Here is a 22,798-nt window from a genome sequence, read left to right on the forward strand (position 1 = left end):
CGGTACATCAATTTCAATTGGGTCCCAAGGTCTCAGAATACCGACGCCAATGATCTCGCACAGATGGCGTCGGGATACAAGGACGTACCAGACGGGTCAGAAGTTCAGGTGCAGTTCCTGGAACAGGATGATTGGAGAGCCGATATCTTCAATTATTTGAAGGATCCGGTGATGCGTGTAGTTGACACGTCCGTTGGGAACCCCAAGAGGAAGGTGTGATGCGCACAGCGGCATGTTTCCCTCAGTAAGAAACCAAGGTTTAATCGAACCAGTAGGAGTCAAGAAGCACGTTGAAGGTTGATGGCGGCGGGATGTAGTGCGGCGCAACACCAGAGATTCCGGCGCCAACGTGGAACCTGCACAACACAACCAAAGTACTTTGCCCCAACGAAACAGTGAGGTTGTCAATCTCACCGGCTTGCTGTAACAAAGGATTAACCGTATTGTGTGGAAGATGATTGTTTGCAGAGAAAACAGTAAAAACAAGTATTGCAGCAGATTTGTATTTCAGTATTAAAAGAATGGACCGGGGTCCACAGTTCACTAGAGGTGTCTCTCCCATAAGATAAAAGCATGTTGGGTGAACAAATTACAGTCGGGCAATTGACAAATAGAGAGGGCATAACAATGCACATACATGACATGATAAGTATAGTGAGATTTAATTGGGCATTACGACAAAGTACATAGACCGCCATCCAACTGCATCTATGCCTAAAAAGTCCACCTTCAGGTTATCATCCGAACCCCCTCCAGTATTAAGTTGCAAAGCAACAGACAATTGCATTAAGTATGGTGCGTAATGTAATCAACAACTACATCCTCGGACATAGCGCCAATGTTTTATCCCTAGTGGCAACAGCACAACACAACCTTAGAACTTTCTCACATCCTTGTCCCAGGTGTCAATGCAGGCATGAACCCACTATCGAGCATAAGTACTCCCTCTTGGAGTTAAAAGTAAAAACTTGGCCAGAGCCTCTACTAGAAACGGAGAGCATGCAAGATCATAAACAACACATGTATAATAACTTGATAATTAACATGACATGGTATTCTCTATCCATCGGATCCCGACAAACACAACATATAGAATTACAGATAGATGATCTTGATCATGTTAGGCAGCTCACAAGATCCAACAATGAAGCACAATGAGGAGAAGACAACCATCTAGCTACTGCTATGGACCCATAGTCCAGGGGTGAACTACTCACTCATCACTCCGGAGGCGACCATGGCGGTGTAGAGTCCTCCGGGAGATGAATCCCCTCTCCGGCAGGGTGCCGGAGGAGATCTCCAGAATCCCCCGAGATGGGATCGGCGGCGGCGGCGTCTCTGGAAGGTTTTCCGTATCGTGGTTTTTCGCATCAGGGGTTTCGCGACGGAGGCTTTAAGTAGGCGGAAGGGCAGAGTCGGGGGCCAGACGAGGGGGCCACACCATAGGGCGGCGCGGGCCCCCCTGGGCCGCGCGGCCCTATGGTTTGGCCACCTCGTGGCCCCACTTCGTGTGTTCTTCGGTCTTCTGGAAGCTCCGTGGAAAAATAGGACCCTGGGTCTTCGTTTCGTCCAATTCCGAGAATATTTCGTTACTAGGATTTCTGAAACCAAAACAAACAGAAAAATGTGAACCGGCACTTCGGCATCTTGTTAATAGGTTAGTTCCAGAAAATGCACGAATATGACATAAAGTGTGCATAAAACATGTAGGTATCATCAATAATGTGGCATAGAACATAAGAAATTATCGATACGTCGGAGACGTATCAAGCATCCCCAAGCTTAGTTCTGCTCGTCCCGAGCAGGTAAAACGATAACAAAGATAATTTCTGAAGTGATATGCCATCATAACCTTGATCATACTATTTGTAAACATATGTAGTGGATGCAGCGATCAAAACAATGGTAATGACATGAGTAAACAGGTGAATCATATAGCAAAGACTTTTCATGAATAGTACTTCAAGACAAGTATTAATAAGTCTTGCATAAGAGTTAACTCATAAAGCAATAAATCAAAGTAAAGGCATTGAAGCAACACAAAGGAAGATTAAGTTTCAGCGGTTGCTTTCAACTTGTAACATGTATATCTCATGGATAATTGTCAACATAGAGTATTATAACAAGTACAATATGCAAGTATGTAGGAATCAATGCACGGTTCACACAAGTGTTTGCTTCTTGAGGTGGAGAGAAATAGGTGAACTGACTCAACATAAAAGTAAAGAGAATGGTCCTTCAAAGAGGAAAGCATCGATTGCTATATTTGTGCTAGAGCTTTTATTTTGAAAATATGAAACAATTTTGTCAACGGTAGTAATAAAGCATATGAGTTATGTACATTATATCTTACAAGTTGCAAGTCTCATGCATAGTATACTAATAGTGCCCGCACCTTGTCCTAATTAACTTGGACTACCGGATCTTTGCAATGCACATGTTTTGACCAAGTGTCACAATGGGGTACCTTCATGCCGCCTGTACAAAGGTCTAAGGAGAAAGCTCGCATTTTGGATTTCTCGCTTTTGATTATTCTCAACTTAGACATCCATACCGGGACAACATGGACAACAGATAATGGACTCCTCTTTAATGCATAAGCATGTGGCAACAATTATTATTCTCATATGAGATTGAGGATATATGTCCAAACTGAAACTTCCACCATGAATCATGGCTTTAGTTAGCGGCCCAAAGTTCTTCTCTAACAACATGCATGCTCCAACCATGAAGGTGGTAGATCTCTCTTGCTTCAGACAAGACGGACATGCATAGCAACTCACATGATATCCAACAAAGAATAGTTGATGGCGTCCCCAGAAACATGGTTATCGCTCAACAAGCAACTTAATAAGAGATAAAGTGCATAAGTACATATTCAATACTACAATAGTTTTTAAGCTATTTGTCCCATGAGCTATATATTGCAAAGGTGAATGATGGAATTTTAAAGGTAGCACTCAAGCAATTTACTTTGGAATGGCGGATAAATACCATGTAGTAGGTAGGTATGGTGGACACAATTGGCATAGTGGTTGGCTCAAGTATTTTGGATGCATGAGAAGTATTCCCTCTCGATACAAGGTTTAGGCTAGCAAGGTTATTTGAAACAAACACAAGGATGAACGGTACAGCAAAACTCACATAAAAGACATATGGTAAACATTATAAGACTCCATACCGTCTTCCTTGTTGTTCAAAACTCAATACTAGATGTTATCTAGACTCTAGAGAAACCAAATATGCAAACCAAATTAGCAAGCTCTAAGTATTTATTCATTAATGGGTGCAAAGTATATGATGCAAGAGCTTAAACATGAGCACAACAATTGCCAAGTATCAAATTATCCAAGACATTTTAGAGTTACTACATGTATCATTTTCCAATTCCAACCATATAACAATTTAACGAAGAAGAAACTTCGCCATGAATACTATGAGTAGAGCCTAAGGACATATTTGTCCATATGCAACAGCGGAGCGTGTCTCTCTCCCATAAAGTGAATGCTAGGATCCATTTTATTCAAATAAAACAAAAAACAAAAACAAACCGACGCTCCAAGCAAAGTGCATAAGATGTGGCCGAATAAAAATATAGTTTCAGGGGAGGAACCTGATAATGTTGTCGATGAAGAAGGGGATGCCTTGGGCATCCCCAAGCTTAGATGCTTGAGTCTTCTTAATATATGCAGGGGTGAACCACCGGGGCATCCCCAAGCTTAGAGCTTTCACTCTCCTTGATCATATTGCATCATACTCCTCTCTTGACCCTTGAAAACTTCCTCCACACCAAACTCGAAACAACTCATTAGAGGGTTAGTGCATAATAAAAATTCACATGTTCAGAGGTGACACAATCATTCTTAACACTTCTGGACATTGCATAAAGCTACTGGACATTAGTGGATCAAAGAAATTCATCCAACATAGCAAAAGAGGCAATGCGAAATAAAAGACAGAATCTGTCAAAACAGAACAGTCCGTAAAGATGGATTTTATTAGGCCACCAGACTTGCTCAAACGAAAATGCTCAAATTGAATGAAAGTTGCGTACATATCTGAGGATCATGCTTGTAAATTGGCGTAATTTTCTGAGGTACCTACAGGGAGATAGACCCAGATTCGTGACAGCAAAGAAATCTGGAACTGCGCAGTAATCCAAATCTAGTACTTACTTTTCTATCAAAGACTTTACTTGGCACAACAAAACATAAAACTAAGATAAGGAGAGGTTGCTACAGTAGTAAACAACTTCCAAGACACAAATATAAAACAAAAATACTGGAGTAAAAACATGGGTTGTCTCCCATAAGCGCTTTTCTTTAACGCCTTTCAGCTAGGCGCAGAAAGTGTAACTCAAGTAACATCGAGAGATGAAGCATCAACATCGTAATTTGTTCTAATAATAGAATCATAAGGTACCTTCATTCTCTTTCTAGGGAAGTGTTCCATACCTTTCTTGAGAGGAAATTGATATTTAATATTACCTTCCTTCATATCAATAGTAGCACCAACGGTTCGAAGAAAAGGTCTTCCCAATATAATGGGGCAAGATGCATTGCATTCAATATCCAAGACAACAAAATCAACGGGGACAAGGTTATTGTTAACCATAATATGAACATTATCAACTTTCCCCAAAGGTTTCTTTTTAGCATTATCAGCGAGATTAACATCCAAATAACAATTCTTCAATGGTGGCAAGTCAAGCATATCATAGACTTTTTTAGGCATAACAGAAATACTTGCACCAAGATCACATAAGGCATTACAATCAAAATCTTTGACTCTCATTTTAATGATGGGCTCCCAACCATCCTCTAGCTTTCTAGGAATAGAAGTTGCAAGTTTTAGTTTCTCTTCTCTAGCTTTTATGAGAGCATTTGTAATATGTTTTGTGAAAGCCAAATTTATAGCGCTAGCATTGGGACTCTTAGCAAGTTTTTGCAAGAACTTTATAACTTCAGAGATATGGCAATCATCAAAATCTAAATCATTACAATCTAAAGCAATGGGATTATCATCCCCAAGGTTGGAAAAAATTTCAGCAGTTTTATCACAAGCAGTTTCAGCAGTTTTAGCAGTTTCAGGTAATTTTGCGCGCTTTGCACTAGGAGTAGAAACATTGCCAACACCAATTATTTTATCATGGATAGTAGGAGGTGCAGCAACATATGAATCATTAGCATTGCTAGTGGTGGTAATAGTCCAAATTTTAGCTACATTTTCCTTTTTAGCTAGTTTTTCATTTTCTTCTCTATCCCACCTAGCACGCAGTTCAGCCATTAATCTTATATTCTCATTAATTCTAACTTGGATGGCATTTGCTGTAGTAACAATTTTATTTTCAATATCCCTATTAGGCATAACTTTCGATTTCAAAAGATCAACATCAGAGGCAAGACTATCAACTCTAGAAACAAGAATATCAATTTTATTGAGCTTTTCCTCAACAGATTTGTTAAAGGCAGTTTGTGTACTAATAAATTCTTTAAGCATGGCCTCAAGTCCAGGGGGTGTATTCCTATTATTGTTGTAAGAATTCCCATAAGAATTAGCATAACCGTTACCATTATTATAAGGATATGGCCTATAGTTATTACTAGAATTGTTCCGATAAGCATTGTTGTTGAAATTATTATTTTTAATGAAGTTTACATCAACATGTTCTTCTTGGGCAACCAATGAAGCTAATGGAACATTATTAGGATCAACATTAGTCCTATCATTCGCAAGCATAGACATAATAGCATCAACCTTATCATTCAAGGAAGAGGATTCTTCAACAGAATTTACCTTCTTACCTTGTGGAGCTCTTTCCGTGTGCCATTCAGAGTAATTAACCATCATATTATCAAGAAGCTTTGTTGCTTCACCAAGAGTGATGGACATAAAGGTACCTCCAGCAGCTGAATCCAATAAATTCCGCGAAGAAAAATTTAGTCCTGCATAGAAGGTTTGGATGATCATCCAAGTAGTCAGTCCATGGGTTGGGCAATTTTTAACCAGAGATTTCATTCTTTCCCAAGCTTGAGCAACATGTTCATTATCCAATTGTTTAAAATTCATTATGCTACTCCTCAAAGATATAATTTTAGCAGGGGGATAATATCTACCAATAAAAGCATCCTTGCATTTAGTCCAGGAATCAATACTATTCTTAGGCAGAGATAGCAACCAATCTTTAGCTCTTCCTCTTAATGAGAAAGGGAACAATTTTAATTTTATAATGTCACCATCTACATCTTTATATTTTTGCATTTCACATAGTTCAATAAAATTATTGAGATGGGCAGCAGCATCATCAGAACTAACACCAGAAAATTGCTCTCTCATGACAAGATTAAGTAAAGCAGGTTTAATTTCAAAGAATTCTGCTGTAGTAGCAGGTGGAGCAATAGGTGTGCATAAGAAATCATTATTATTTGTGCTAGTGAAGTCACACAACTTAGTATTTTCAGGGTTGGCCATTTTAGCAGTAGTAAATAAAGCAAACTAGATAAAGTAAATGCAAGTAAACTAATTTTTTTGTGTTTTTGATATAGCAAACAAGACAGTAAATAAAGTAAAGCTAGCAACTAATTTTTTTGTGTTTTGATATAAGTGCAGCAAACAAAGTAGTAAATAAAATAAAGCAAGACAAAAACAAAGTAAAGAGATTGAGAAGTGGAGACTCCCCTTGCAGCGTGTCTTGATCTCCCCGGCAACGGCGCCAGAAATTTGCTTGATGCGTGTAGTTGACACGTCCGTTGGGAACCCCAAGAGGAAGGTGTGATGCGCACAGCGGCAAGTTTCCCTCAGTAAGAAACCAAGGTTTAATCGAACCAGTAGGAGTCAAGAAGCACGTTGAAGGTTGATGGCGGCGGGATGTAGTGCGGCGCAACACCAGAGATTCCGGCGCCAACGTGGAACCTGCACAACACAACCAAAGTACTTTGCCCCAACGAAACAGTGAGGTTGTCAATCTCACCGGCTTGCTGTAACAAAGGATTAACCGTATTGTGTGGAAGATGATTGTTTGCAGAGAAAACAGTAAAAACAAGTATTGCAGCAGATTTGTATTTCAGTATTAAAAGAATGGACCGGGGTCCACAGTTCACTAGAGGTGTCTCTCCCATAAGATAAAAGCATGTTGGGTGAACAAATTACAGTCGGGCAATTGACAAATAGAGAGGGCATAACAATGCACATACATGACATGATAAGTATAGTGAGATTTAATTGGGCATTACGACAAAGTACATAGACCGCCATCCAACTGCATCTATGCCTAAAAAGTCCACCTTCAGGTTATCATCCGAACCCCCTCCAGTATTAAGTTGCAAAGCAACAGACAATTGCATTAAGTATGGTGCGTAATGTAATCAACAACTACATCCTCGGACATAGCGCCAATGTTTTATCCCTAGTGGCAACAGCACAACACAACCTTAGAACTTTCTGTCACTGTCCCAGGTGTCAATGCAGGCATGAACCCACTATCGAGCATAAGTACTCCCTCTTGGAGTTAAAAGTAAAAACTTGGCCAGAGCCTCTACTAGAAACGGAGAGCATGCAAGATCATAAACAACACATGTATAATAACTTGATAATTAACATGACATGGTATTCTCTATCCATCGGATCCCGACAAACACAACATATAGAATTACAGATAGATGATCTTGATCATGTTAGGCAGCTCACAAGATCCAACAATGAAGCACAATGAGGAGAAGACAACCATCTAGCTACTGCTATGGACCCATAGTCCAGGGGTGAACTACTCACTCATCACTCCGGAGGCGACCATGGCGGTGTAGAGTCCTCCGGGAGATGAATCCCCTCTCCGGCAGGGTGCCGGAGGAGATCTCCAGAATCCCCCGAGATGGGATCGGCGGCGGCGGCGTCTCTGGAAGGTTTTCCGTATCGTGGTTTTTTCGCATCAGGGGTTTCGCGACGGAGGCTTTAAGTAGGCGGAAGGGCAGAGTCGGGGGCCAGACGAGGGGGCCACACCATAGGGCGGCGCGGGCCCCCCCTGGGCCGCGCGGCCCTGTGGTTTGGCCACCTCGTGGCCCCACTTCGTGTGTTCTTCGGTCTTCTGGAAGCTCCGTGGAAAAATAGGACCCTGGGTCTTCGTTTCGTCCAATTCCGAGAATATTTCGTTACTAGGATTTCTGAAACCAAAAACAGCAGAAAACAGGAACTGGCACTTCGGCATCTTGTTAATAGGTTAGTTCCAGAAAATGCACGAATATGACATAAAGTGTGCATAAAACATGTAGGTATCATCAATAATGTGGCATAGAACATAAGAAATTATCGATACGTCGGAGACGTATCATCCGGCTCGGGGGGCACCTAAAAGGATAAGATACAAGGCTACGAAATATGTCCTTATAGGAGATGACATGTTCTACAGGACGTTGGAAGGGTTACTACTCAAATGCCTGGGACCAACTGAGTCTAATCGGCTCTTACATGAGGTGCATGAAGGCGCCTGTGGAACTCACCAATCGGCTCATAAGATGAAGTGGTTAATTAGGCGATCAGGGTTTTATTGGCCTACCATGCTTGAGAACTGCTTCAAGTACTACAAGGGATGCCAAGCGTGTCAGATGTTCAGAAAAATTCAGATGGTACCCGCATCAGCGATGAACCCCATCATCAAACCTTGGCCATTTCGAGGTTGGGGCATGGATATGATCGGCAAAATCCATCCTCCGTCGAGCAAAAACCACGAGTGGATTCTGGCCATTACAGATTATTTCACCAAATGGGTGGAGGCCGTTCCCATGAAGAAGGTAAAATCAGAAGATGTTATCCAATTTGTCAAAGAACATGTCATTCATAGGTTCGGGATTCCCCAAACCATCACGACCGATGGAGGTTCGGTTTTTGTCTCTAAAGAATTCAGAAAGTTCTGCGATGACATGGGGATTAAGCTAATCCGATCATCTCCATACTATGCTCAAGCCAACGGGCAAGCCGAAGCATCCAATCAAAGCCTGATCAAGCTGATTAAGAGGAAGATTGACAAGAACCCTAGGGTGTGGCATGAGACGTTGTCAGAAGCTTTGTGGGCCTATCGCATGTCATGCCATGGAGCTATAAAGACTTCGCCGTACCAGCTTTTCTATGGGCAGGAGGCCATATTACCTTGGGAAATTACGGCTGGATCGAGACGTGTCACGTTTCAGAATGACCTGACACCTGAAGAGTATGCAACCCTGATGAGTGACACTATTGAGGATGCAACGGAACTCAGACTTTGGTCGTTGGAGAAGATTAAAGAGAACAAAGCCAGGGTAGCTCGGGCATACAATAAGAAGGTGAGACCAAAGGAGTTTCAAGTTGGTGATCTAGTATGGGAAGCCGTGTTGCCACTAGGAACCAAGGATAAAGCATATGGCAAATGGTCTCCTAATTGGCACGGTCCTTACAAAGTCATCCAGGTTCTGAAGGGCAATGCCTACATGCTTGAACAGTTGGATGGTGTGAAGTTCCCAGTGGCCGTCAATGGCCAACATCTCAAGAAGTATTTCCCAAGCATGTGGGATGATGGACAGTGAGATATGGGGGCCGATTTTAAATCGGCCGGTAAAAAATTAATGTGTGTGTGTACATACAAATCACAGCCGATGCACAGACATCGACTTGAGAAAATATGCGAAGACAATAGTATGCTAGTACAGCCGATGCACGGACATCGACTTCAGAATAATAAAAGCCGATGCATTGTTATCGACTCTAGAGGAACAAGCTCAATTGAGCAGGTTAACAGATCGGATTCAGATCAGAGATCATGATATTTGAGATAAATCTCCTAGTGGATTTACTGAGGAGTTGAATCTGTGCAGTTAAGGTTGGGGGATGGTTTGGACATGGGCTGGACCTGTTTGACCATGTGAATAGGCAACTAGTGCAAGCCGATGCCCTGCCATCGGCTCTCTGTACAGCGACTTCGTTCGACAATCAGAAAAGTTGACAAGAAAGCAAAATTAATAGGGAAATACTTCTTCATTGATAATGGGATTTCTTACAAAGAAAGAGCCGATTGCTCGAGGAAGGAAGAACAAAAGAAAGGTCTATTGACCAATCTACTACTACTAGGCCTATACTAGTAGATCCTAGTCTACGGCTCGTCGCTGCCCTCGTCGTCGTCCTCGGAGCTCTCGTCGGCACTGCTGCCGGCGGGCTCCTCGTCGCTGCCCCCGTAGCCCTCTACGGGAGCTTCATCCTCCTCGTCGTCGTCGCTGTCGTCGTCATCCCACCAGGTGCGGAGGTTTCGCCGGCGGGTAACCCTCGAGGGAGTCGTCGTCGTCGTCTTCCTCCTCCTCTTCCTCAGAAGAGGTGTAACCGTCCCAGGAGAACGAGTCGTCCTCTCTCTCCGACTCCAGCTCCCCATCAGCAAGGAACTGGAGGTCTTCATCTCCGCTGGTCAAGGACTTGTCGTCCTCGGACCCGACGGAGGAGGCGTGGTCCTCCTGATCCCACTCCTCGGGGGCGCGTATGTCCTCCGGCGTCGGCTCGCGGGAGGAGGAAGACCGGTAGGAAAGACCGGAGGAGGAAGAGGAGGAAGAGTCCATGGTGGGAGAAGGTTTTTCGAGTGCTACAGAGGAATAGAGGATGAGGAGGGGATAGAGAAGCGAATTGCTCAATGCGGTTAAATAAAAAGGATACGGTGGAGATTCAATGCCACAGCAGTTTCCGAGGAAGTGGTGCCCAAAGAAAAAAAAATTTGCCAGGTCACGCGGAGAAGCGGAGGACGCAAGGCATCATGATGATGGATACTGCGATTTGCTCTCGTTTCGCCACGACATGACCCGACGAAGGAAAAGCAGAATGATTTTGGAATTGTCATTTCCAAAACCAGGGGGGCATGTGTTATCACCAGAATTTGACCGGATCAGAGGTGGGCCGCGATTGGAGATGGGCTTGAAGAATATACATGGAAGGAATACATGAATCGGCCTTATATGCAAAGTTTGGGCTAGTTTGCCCGTGTATCTGTAATATAGTAGGATACGTGTCGATTAGATAGAGTTTGGCTCGTGCCCGGTTGGGATTATTCCCACGTTAGAAAGTCTACGGACTATAAATATGTATCTAGGGTTTATGAAATAAACAACAATCACGTTCACCACAAACCAATCTAGGCGCATCGCCAACTCCCTTGTCTCGAGGGTTTCTTCCGGGTAAGCATCATGCTGCCTAGATCGCATCTTGCGATCTAGGCAGTACACGTTTATTCGCTGTTCATGCGTTGCTCGTGCTGAAGCCTTGTTGATGGCGAGCAACGTAGTTATCTTAGATGTGTTAGGGTTAGCATTGTTCATCGTATCATATGCTGTCGTCGTGCAACCCTTAGACGTCTAGCCACCCTTACACCTATCTTAGGTGTAAGGGCGGCACCCCGCTTGATCATTATTTAGTAGATCCGATCCGTTATGATTGCTCCTTGTTCTTCAAGGATTAGTTTAATATCTGCATAGTTAGGCCTTACAAACGGGTTGAAGGATCCAGTGGCGCATAGGGTGTAGTTTGCTAGCCCTAGACAGGATGTTCCGGGGATCAACTTCGTGTTGGTTTTTAGGCCTTGTCTAGGGTCGGTTTACGATCATCGTACGTGGCCGCCAGGCTCAATCACGAGTAGGATGTTCCGATTATGTGGTGAAAACCCTAAATCGTAGTAGGTCGTTTTAGCTTTATATTGATCAAGCAGGACCACCATATATTCGTATACCTCGTACGGATCATGGGTGGATCGGCTCTTTGAGCCGATTCACAGGACAACCTAAGAGCCGATCGAGGCTCGTATTTAATGTTTACGTGTATGCCATGCAGGAAACTAAGCGAGGCACATCCATCACCTTCCTGACCAGGTATAGGTCAGGTGGCACGCCCTTGCACCAGCATCGGACGTGCGTGCCGAGTCTTTGCGGGCCGTTGCTCGGAGGGACCAGGGCCAGCCGCAGTCCTGGGAGCCTCCCGGCTCTACTGTGTTGCCCGTCGCTGCTCGCCGGTGGGTTTCTGACCGCAACACTCTTACACTATTTGATTGTCCTCCATGCTTACCGAAAGAGGTTGAATGTTATGTTCCTGTGGATTCTCTTGAAATAGTACCTATGAGTAATACTTGCGAGAATAATTATGCTACTATTATGTATGATAATCCATGCTACTTTGATAAATCTTATGATAATGCTTTGTTTGTGCCTGATGTCGAAATGCATGGTACTAAAGAATTTTGCTTAGCAAATGTTTATGATAAAGCTCTAGATGACGGTCCTATGTTACTTGATAATATTAATTGTACTACTAATGAAAATGGGATTGGAGAGTTCTTGACTTATTCTATGAGTCACATATCTCTTGAGATTGATCAACTACCTTGTTATATTATTAATAAAAGTAAGTTTGAAAGTTTTAATTCCACTATTCTTGAACTTGATAAAAATTATGTGTTTGGAAATCATGAAAAGTATGCTTCATGTGATAGTTATATTGTTGAGTTTATTCATGAAGCTACTGAAAATTATTATGAGAGAGGAAAATATGGTTGTAGAAATTTGCATGGTACTAAAACACCTCTCTATATGCTTAAAATTTCGAAGTTACACTTGTTCTATCTTCCTATGCTTGTTACTTTGCTTTTCATGAACTTGTTTATTTACAAGATTCCTTTGCATAGGAAGCATGTTAGGCTTAAATGTGTTTTGAATTTGCCTCTTGATGCTCTCTTTTGCTTCAAATACTATTTCTTGCGAGTGCATCATTAAAACTGCTGAGCCCATCTTAATGGCTATAAAGAAAGCAACTTCTTGGGAGATAACCCATGTGTTATTTTGCTACAGTACTTTGTTTTATATTTGTGTCTTGGAAGTTGTTTACTACTGTAGCAACCTCTCCTTATCTTAGTTTTGTGTTTTGTTGTACCAAGTGAAGCCTCTAATCGAAGGTTGATACTAGATTTGGATTTCTGCGCAGAAACAGATTTCTATCTGTCACGAATCTGGGCTGTTTTCTCTGTAGGTAACTCAGAAAAATATGCCAATTTACGTGCGTGTTCCTCAGATATATACGCAACTTTCATTAATTTTGAGTTTTCTGATTTGAGCAACGGAAGTATTTATTTAAAATTCGTCTTTACTGGCTGTTCTGTTTTGGCAGATTCTGTCTCTGTTTTTTGCATTGTCTCTTGTGAACTTTAAGCATGGCTCTCTAGACATAGAGGGCTGTAGCTAATGTTTTATTGAGTTCTTGCAATGTGCCACTACAGGACCAAGGTGGATTCAATTTTTTTGAGTACTAACCCCTCTAATGAAGTTTATGAGAAGTTTGGTGTGAAGGAAGTTTTCAAGGGTCAAGAGAGGAGGATGATATATGATCAAGAAGAGTGAAAAGTCAAAGCTTGGGGATGCCCCTGTGGTTCATCCCTGCATATTTCAAGAAGACTCAAGCGTCTAAGCTTGGGGATGCCTTGGGCATCCCCTTCTTCATCAACTTATCAGGTTTCCTCCCCTGAAACTATATTTTTATTCGGTCACATCATATGTGCTTTACTTGGAGCGTCTGTGTGTTTATTTTCGTTTTGTTTGTTTGAATAAGATCGGATCCTAGCAATCCTTGTTTGGGAGAGATACACGCTCCGCTTTTTCATATGAACACTTGTTCTTCGTTTTACTTTTAATGTTCAATGATAAAAGTTGGAAGCTACAATACTTATTGTTTGGTTGGAAACAGAAAATGCCTCATATGTTGTGGATAATTTGACACTTGGCAATTGTTTTGAGCTCTCAAGTAGATTAAGTTTTTTTTCATGTAGTTTAAACCTATTAGTGGAGAACTACCGTAGAGCTTGTTGAAATTGGTTTGCGCAATTGATCTCTCTTAAGGTCTAGATATTTTCTGGTGAAAGTGTTTGAGCAACAAGGAAGACAGTGTAGAGTATTATAATGCTTGCGACATGTTCTTATGTAAGTTTTGCTATACCGGTTCATACTTGTGTTTGCTTCAAACAACCTTGCTAGCCTAAGCCTTGTACTGAGAGGGAATACTTCTCATGCATCCAAAATCCTTGAGCCAACCACTATGCCATTTGTGTCCACCATACCTACCTACTATGTGGTATTTCCTGCCATTCCAAAGTAAATTGCTTGAGTGCTACCTTTAAACAATTCAAAATGCTTCTCAATTTGTGTTAATGTTTTATAGCTCATGAGGAAGTATGTGGTGTTTATCTTTCAATCTTGTTGGGCAACTTTCACCAATGGACTAGTGGCTTCATCCGCTTATCCAATAATTTTGCAAAAAGAGCTGGCAATGGGATTCCCAGTCCCAAATTAATTAACCCAAATAGACACTCCTCCATGGTATGTGATTGTTGGACGGCACCCGAAGGATTCGGTTAGCCATGGCTTGTGTAAGCAAAGGATGGGAGGAGTGTCATCATAATAAAACTAAAATAAAAAGGCACTCCTTCATGGTATGAGATTGTTGGCAGGCACCCGAGGATTCGGTTAGCCATGGTTTGTGAAAGAAAGGTTGGAAGGAGTGCCACCCAAAAATAAAATAAAATGGGAGCCGCTCTTTGAAGGTTTGTCTGGCAAGGGGGTTAGAGTGCCCACTACCATTCGTTGACAACAACAAACACCTCTCAAAACTTTACTTTTATGCTCTCTATATGTTTTCAAAACCAAAGCTCTAGCACAAATATAGCAATCAATGCTTCCCTCTGCGAAGGGCCATTCTTTTACTTTTATGTTGAGTCAGTTTACCTACTTCCTTCCATCTTAGAAGCAAACACTTGTGTCAACTGTGCATTGATTCTTACATACTTGCTTATTTGCATTCACCATATTACTTTATGTTGACAATTATCCATGAGATATGCATGTTGAAAGTTGAAAGCAACCGCTGAAACTTATATCTTCCTTTGTGTTGCTTCGATGCCTTTACTTAGAACTTATTGCTTTATGAGTTAACTCTTGTGCAAGACTTTTGATGCTTGTCTTGAAAGTACTATTCATGAAAAGTTTTGCTATACGTTATCTATTTGTTAGCTACTATAGATCATTGCCTTGAGTTACTTCATTCATTTCATATGCTTTGTAATAGTATGATCAAGGTTATGTAAGTAGCATGTCACTACAGAAATTATTCTTTTTATCGTTTACCTGCTCGGGACGAGCAGGAACTAAGCTTGGGGATGCTGATACGTCCCCGACGTATCCATAATTTCTGTCGTTCCATGCTTGTTTTATGACAATACTTACATGTTTTGCTTGCACTTTATGATGATTTCATGCGTTTTCCGGAACTAACCTATTAACAAGATGCCACAGTGCCAGTTCCTGTTTTCTGCTGTTTTTGGTTCCAGAAAGGCTGTTCGGGCAATATTCTCGGAATTGGACGAAATCAACGCCAAACCTCCTATTTTTCCCGGAAGGCTCCAGAACACCGAAAAAGAGTCGGAGAGGGGCCAGAGGGCCACCACACCATAAGGCGGAGCGGCCTAGCCTGGGCCCGCGCCAGCCTAGGGTGAGGCGCCCCCAGGTGCCCCCCTGCGCCGCCTCTTCGCCTATAAAATCCCTTTCGACCTAAAAACGCAGTACCAATTGACGAAACTCCAGAAAGACTCCAGGGGCGCCGCCACCGTCGCGAAACTCCAATTCGGGGGACAGAACTCTCTGTTCCGGCACCCTGCCGGGACGGGGAAGTGCCCCCGGAAGCCATCTCCATCGACGCCACCGCCTCCATCATGCTCCGTGAGTAGTTCCCCCATGGACTACGGGTTCTAGCAGTAGCTATGTCGGTATACTCTCCCCCATGTACTTCAATACAATGGTCTCATGAGCTGCCTTACATGATTGAGATTCATCTGATGTAATCGGTGTTGTGTTTGTTGGGATCCGATGTATGATACATTATGATTAGTCTATCTATAAAGTTTATGAAGTTATTGTTGCTGCAATCTTGTTATGCTTAATGCTTGTCACTAGGGCCCGAGTGGCATGATCTTAGATTTGAGCTCTATACTTATTGCTTAGATTGTATCTACAAGTTGTATGCACATGTCACTGTCCGGAACCAAAGGCCCCGAAGTGACAGAAATCGGGACAACTGGAGGGGATGGTAGTGATGTGAGGATCACATGTTTTCATGGAGTGTTAATGCTTTGCTCCGGTACTCTATTAAAAGGAGTACCTTAATATCCAGTAGTTTCCCTTGAGGCCCGGCTGCCACCGGCTGGTAGGACAAAAGATGTTGTGCAAGTTTCTCATTGCGAGCACGTACGACTATATACGGAAAACATGCCTACATAATTAATAATCTTGATGTTCTATCTTAATGCTTTGATTCCTATCAATTGCCCAATTGTAATTTGTTCACCCAACACTTGTTATTGGAGAGTTACCACTAGTGTAGATAGCTGGGAACCCCGGTCCATCTTTCATCATCATATACTCGTTCTACATGTCATTGGAAGTAGTATCAACTATTTTCCGGTGCCATTGCTCTCATATTGCTATTACTACTGCTGTGTTACTGTTACTACTGCTCTCATATTACTGCTACTTTCACATCACCCCTGTTGCTAGTGCTTTTCCAGGTGCAGCTGAATTGACAACTCAGTTGTTAAGGCTTATAAGTATTCTTTACCTCCCCTTGTGTCGAATCAATAAATTTGGGTTTTACTTCCCTCGAAGACTGCTGCGATCCCCTATACTTGTGGGTTATCACTACGCTCATTGATCGCTCAACCATTGTCTCGATATGCCATTTCAACGTGTTGTCAAACCATATTTCATCATGTTGATCATCTACTAGCAATTAAGCCAATAGGGAGGGACAGAGAGAACCCCTTCAAAGAACTCTTAATGGTGCGCGAGAGTCGTAGCAATGCTACATAGCACTAGAAAATAGCCAAATAAATAACTGATGGAGAGAAAAGGTAGACGATTTGGTAGATGATAAATAACAATAGTTTGTTATGTTGGATACCACTTGTTGCGGTTCTGACTTATCTTGAATGGATTCAAGCATCCTCGTACTACGATGTCAAATTCTTAACAATATAAACTTTTGTTTCAATCTCATGAACATGAATTATATACAACCCATTTTTATTTTAAAAGGAGGTCAAAACTCTCGATGTTTGCATCCGGTGCACACAAACATAGTATTCAGCCAGTCAAATGGGAGTACTTAAGTTGACTGCAAGGCGAGATGAAATCTAGCCCATGTTGCTTGCATTGATTTCAGCTCAGATCTATGTTATATTTGCATCAATTACCACTTGATTTTATGAGAAAAATCAATCTTGATTGAAATTAGATTTTGTAATTTCAATACATATATTGTAGATCTTTGATTTTGTGATTTTTTATTGCATACATATGTTGTAGATGGGCAAGAGGATGGATAAAAAGAAAAAGATGATTAGGGTAGCTACTGTTTTTTTTGGCTCTTGCTACGGTTGCAGTACATGTTCTAGCTCTTATAAGGAAGAGAAGACCACGTATAACCTATGGCCCAATGCATGAAAGAGATCAACAAAGGATAGACTATCTAAACAATAAAATTTGGCAATCTGATGTGACTTGTACAAATATGTTGAGGTTTGAAAGAGCTCCTTTTTCCGGCTATGTGACATATTGAGAGATCAAAAATTGCTAGAAAATAGTCAACATTTGTGTGTGGAGCAACAAGTGGCGTTGTTTCTACATACGGTTGGACATAACCTTCGGAATAGGGTTGTTGCAACAAACTTTGGTTTATCATTAGGGACAATTAGCATATATTTTTAGACGTGTCCTGCACGCCATAGGTGAGCTGCGTAATGATTATATCAGGCCACCATCAATGGAGACCCCAACAGAAATTGCAGGAAATCATCGATTTGACCCATATTTTAAGGTATTTCGAAAAAAAATCGTTAGCTATTTAGGATATGATTTATGTCATTTAATATTATTCACAATATAGGACTGCATACGAGCTATCGATGGTACACATGTGCGAGCATCTGTTACCAAAGATGTGGAATCATTTCGTGGTAGGAAGGCTTTTGCTACTCAAAATATGATGGCAGCAGTAGATTTTGACATTCGGTTCACGTATGTGTTGGCTGGTTGGGAGGGGACAACGCATGATGCCCTTGTTTTAGCTAATGCAATAGAGCGTGAGAGAGTCCTACAAGTACCAGAAGGTAACAAATAGCCAAAGATTTAGTTTCCTATAAATTGTGTGAACCATTGTCACCAAAACTTGTTTTATTTGTTTAGGAAAATTCTATCTAGTTGATGCCGGATATGGAGCCAAGCCTGGTTTTTGCCACCTTTTCGTCAAACAAGATACCATTTGAACGAGTGGGGCAGCAACCCGGTCCAAAATAAAAATGAGCTATTCAACCTAAGGCACTCGTCTTTACGAGTGACGATAGAGCGAGCTTTTGGATCTCTCAAGAGGAGGTTCAAAATTTTGGATGATACCAAACCATTCTTTCTGTTTCCAGTACAAGTTGATATTGTTGTAGTTTGTTGCATTCTTCGTAACTATGCACTATCTCAAGGGATTGCAATGTAAGATTGTTATATGAGCACTTGAAGTTTTTTTTGTCTAATTAATGATAGCCACTTTAACATTTTTATCTACTCACTTGGACGTTTTTGTAGGCCTTCAAATCTGATGCACCTTACTTGAATACCCTAATTGAACATTACCGTGCCATGGAAACCATATTTGGATCCATTACAACAACAGGGAAATATGCCAAGTCCGAGAATGACACACTATCTATTGATCTTGACGAAGATGAAAGTGAGGTGAATGTGTCGCCAAATGTTGCCGAGTATACCTCTAAAGGACCACCAAAAAAGAAGGCTAAGGTTGTGAAAAATGAAGATGATCCACTAGTGACCACTCTCAAAGATGGGTTCAAAATGGTGGCTGATGCTCTTTTCAAGTCTGGTGGAGATGATGATGCCATACAAGATGGCTTGTGGGATGCTTTGCCTGCAATCAATGGATTCGATGAAGGACATATTTCTCACTACTATGCTCATCTTGTTGACAACCCGAAGACGGCTAAAGCATTCATGACCCTTAAACTCGAGAACAAGTTGGTTTGGGTGAGCCGGTATGTGGAGAAGAACTTTCAAGTGTGCTATAATTTGCAGTAATTGTATGGGCTACTATGCTATGAACTGGAACGTTCTTTTGGATGACTTGTATGCCATTTTCTAGACAATTTGGAATGATCTTTCATGTACTGTGACTATTAGTATGCTTGTATGGTTGAAATCTGTTCTATCGTTGATGCTATATATTGTTCTATTGTGATTATTTATTTGCACCGCTTATTGTCGAAAATACAAACGAAATGCTGCCAAAATTTTGATTGCATGTTGTTGCAAATAAGAACAAGTCACAAACGTGGAGGTAATCTCACCTAGCATAGCAAGGAGGTGAGCTGAATCAAATACTAGCCATCCCATTTCAGTTTTTTGGTCTCAACCGAACATAAAACGGAACCGTTCCATTACACTTTTTTGGTCTCAACCGAACACAAGAATGGAACCAACCCATTCTAGTGGAATGGAATCACGACATTTCGTTCCACTTCGTTCCAGAATCGAACACACCCTAAGCCTTTCGTGATCAAAATGTTCTACCATTGTCAGTTACAATATATTTCCTTTTCCCAATATCTCCCATGCCTAGCTAAGTTATTGACCAATGATTGAGCAAATGAGAACGAATCATCCACCATGAACTATGTGGGCATATGGTTTTTCTCTTAGCATGGATTGAGAACGAGGATCCAAAATATCTTGTCAAATCACGAGGATCCAAGAATACCTTGCCATAGCATAGATCCTCCAAAGATGTATGTGCTACATGGGATGATATCACCACAATGAAACTAGCATATAAATAAAGGTGAAATATTTAAGATTTGAAAGAAAAGCACTAGAAGCAAGTACACAAATAGGTGAATGGGACAATAGAAAATTTAATTCTCCATCCGATCTATAATAAGTGTCAAGGCATTAATTCGAATTTGAATAAATTTAAACTAAAACCCATATAGTTATTATGGACCGGAGGGAGTATATGGAATCTGACAGACCTATTGCTATTTATAACAATCACAAATTCTCAATATCAAGTGTTTGTTTATAGTGGATTACCTGGAAAGAGGTGGCCTAAAATAGTTAGAAATAGACTTACCAACAAGGCACACATAGTTAGTCATGCATACTTATTTTTCATTACCATCAGTGTTATGGTTCAATAATTTTGTAGAAGAGAGATACTGAGTTAAAGTAACATTTTACGCTTGGAGGTAAGCAAAAAAGAAGCTACCTTTCACGGACATCTCCTTCCTTTCTTACTTGTGTTTTTTCTCTTCTCCGCATATTACATTTATTCTCTTAACTATTTCAAACAATTAAGGTATATGAGACGAGAACAAGCCAAATAATCCAAAATGACACGGAATATGACAAACTGAATGGAACTTTACCAACATTGCGTAAGTGCTTGATGTTGTAGAATCTGATGTTGCCCAACTTGCATAAATAACAAAATCTATCATAATTTCTAGGTTTCCAAGGTTTCATCAATGTACGGGGCAAAGCTCTTACAATTGTATTGGTTGGAGAATATCAAAATACTAGAGAAATGCCTTCCCACTTTTCAATGAACAAAAGTAATTTTAATTATAAAATATAAATAGGTGAGAGTGTGACAACAAAAGCAATACCCACATTGCAACGACAACTATATATCACATCAATGTGTGACATGTTTCCCCCTGATCACGTCAGCTTATATCACACGAACATGACAAACACATAATGTGATATTAGTTTGTTTTGTTCAATTGTAGTGCCAATAGGCAACTTAATCGATATTATCTTGGGTATAGCCATCAATGGTATTTGTTTTTCTTTGGAAAGACATTTAAGAGTATTTAAACTTCTAAAGTAGTATTAGATCAACATATAATTTTAATAAGTTAACATGTTTAAAAAGTTATATTTGTTAATCCATAATTTCACTATTCTTCATGCATAGTGCCGACACAAATTTCTCCTTCATCAGCACCATCTATTTCATTCTTTTCTCTTTCTACTAGTTGCATTCACCTCTAAATCCTCTTTCGATACCATGTCTTCGTCTTGATCCTCAATTACGATGGCGTGTAATCAAATCCCCTTTACATTTTCCGTGGCCTAGTCTGAACGATTGATTTGTATCATAGAACTTTAGCGGCGCGCTCTTAGATTCTCCACCAATATCTTGATGCCCACATTCCAACCAAAGGTCAAGCTCTCTATACTCTCATTGTTAATATGGTGGTTAAGCCAATAGGTAGGGGAGCGATCAACCCTCCTAAGTTTTTTTTTGTGAAACACATTAGAACGTAGGAGCTCATAAATACGTACGTGCACTTACACCCCTATAAACACACACACGTATATCCTACGATCAATCAAGGTAACGAAAATAACAAAACCCACACATACGTCTTCCTCATATCCGGTCAACCTTACCCGACACAACCCACTTCCTTCGCCCCCAACCTCTGTTTCCCGAACCGCCACCTAGAGCAGGCTTGGTGCCACTGCCTCTGGATAGAGTCCGCGCCGCCGCCTGAGCCACGCCGCCACAGGGGTTCTTCTTCCCATGGCTCCGCTCCTCCCTCCTCATGCTAGCACGCCCCGAGCTCGTGGATCCGCGCCTCTACCTCTTCGGCCGCTCGAGGATGTCGTCCACGCCATCGAGGCGGCGAAGCCCTGCTGCTCGCAAGGAAGGTCATGCGGCTGGGATCCGGCATCCGCGAGTTCGACGATGGCAGCGCCGATACTCACCACGACTGGCCGCCGATCTGCAGCTCCACCTGTCGGCTCCTTCACCTGGCGGTCGGCACGATCACATCTCGTTCGTGTGCAGGCTGCCGAACCCAGGTTGGAGAGCTCGAAGGGAGCAATCCCACACAACCGAGACGAGGAAGATGAATTCCACGAGTGGAATACTCCGTGGGCCATATTTTCGTGAGTTGATTGATTATAGAAAAAATGTTGAAAACAAATATTACATACTCTTAAAAAATTGATACATGCAAACCATTTTAGTACATAATCGAACGCACGGCAAACACAGACTTAAATGGATCCACGGCTGAGGAGGCAGCTGATACGTTCTGTTTTTACAGCCAGCTGCAGGCTAAGAGCATCTCTAGCAGAGCCCGTAAACGGGCCAAAACAGAAAAAAAACCGTCAGTTTACGGGTTCGGGCTGAAAAATAGCGCCGACCAGTGACCGTAAAAGGGGCAAAACCGAAAAACTTTTTTCGGACCGAGACCGAAAACCCAAAACGGCATGTATTTGTAGGGGTCGCTTGAGCGTACCGAACGTTCGATCCCTATCTAGGGCGCGCTGAAATTTCAGCTGACGCAACCGCGCGCTCGCTCTCTCCCTCCCCGCGCCGCCACCACACTCCACCGCCGCACCGGCCGATTCGCCCGAGCCCCGCATCCGGAGCTAGCGCAGGTCGCCCCGCCCGCTGTTCCTCACCCAACTCCGGGTGCCGCCCCTGCCGCCACCGCCGTCGCTCCGTCCGAATCGAGGATGATCTCGGGCGACGAGTTCGTCGATGTTAATCTGTTGGATTCGTCGAGCTCGGACGATTCCGACCTCGACGAGCTACTCCATGACGACGAGATGGAGTCCACCATGCTTCTCCTCTCCGTCAAGGAGCTAGAGGACCGCACGAAGCTGCTGAATCGGAGGCGGGGGTCCGTGTT

At 42.0% G+C, this 22,798-nt stretch overlaps 1 pseudogene; it reads left to right on the top strand.

Moving 5' to 3' along the window:
• The window catches only part of LOC139833976 (uncharacterized), a 37,895-nt pseudogene extending 18,729 nt beyond the window's left edge, over positions 1-19,166 (top strand).
• Positions 19,167-22,798: the final 3,632 nt, after the last annotated feature.

This window comes from Lolium perenne, chromosome 7, assembly GCF_019359855.2.
Source record: "Lolium perenne isolate Kyuss_39 chromosome 7, Kyuss_2.0, whole genome shotgun sequence".
NCBI lineage: Eukaryota > Viridiplantae > Streptophyta > Magnoliopsida > Poales > Poaceae > Lolium > Lolium perenne.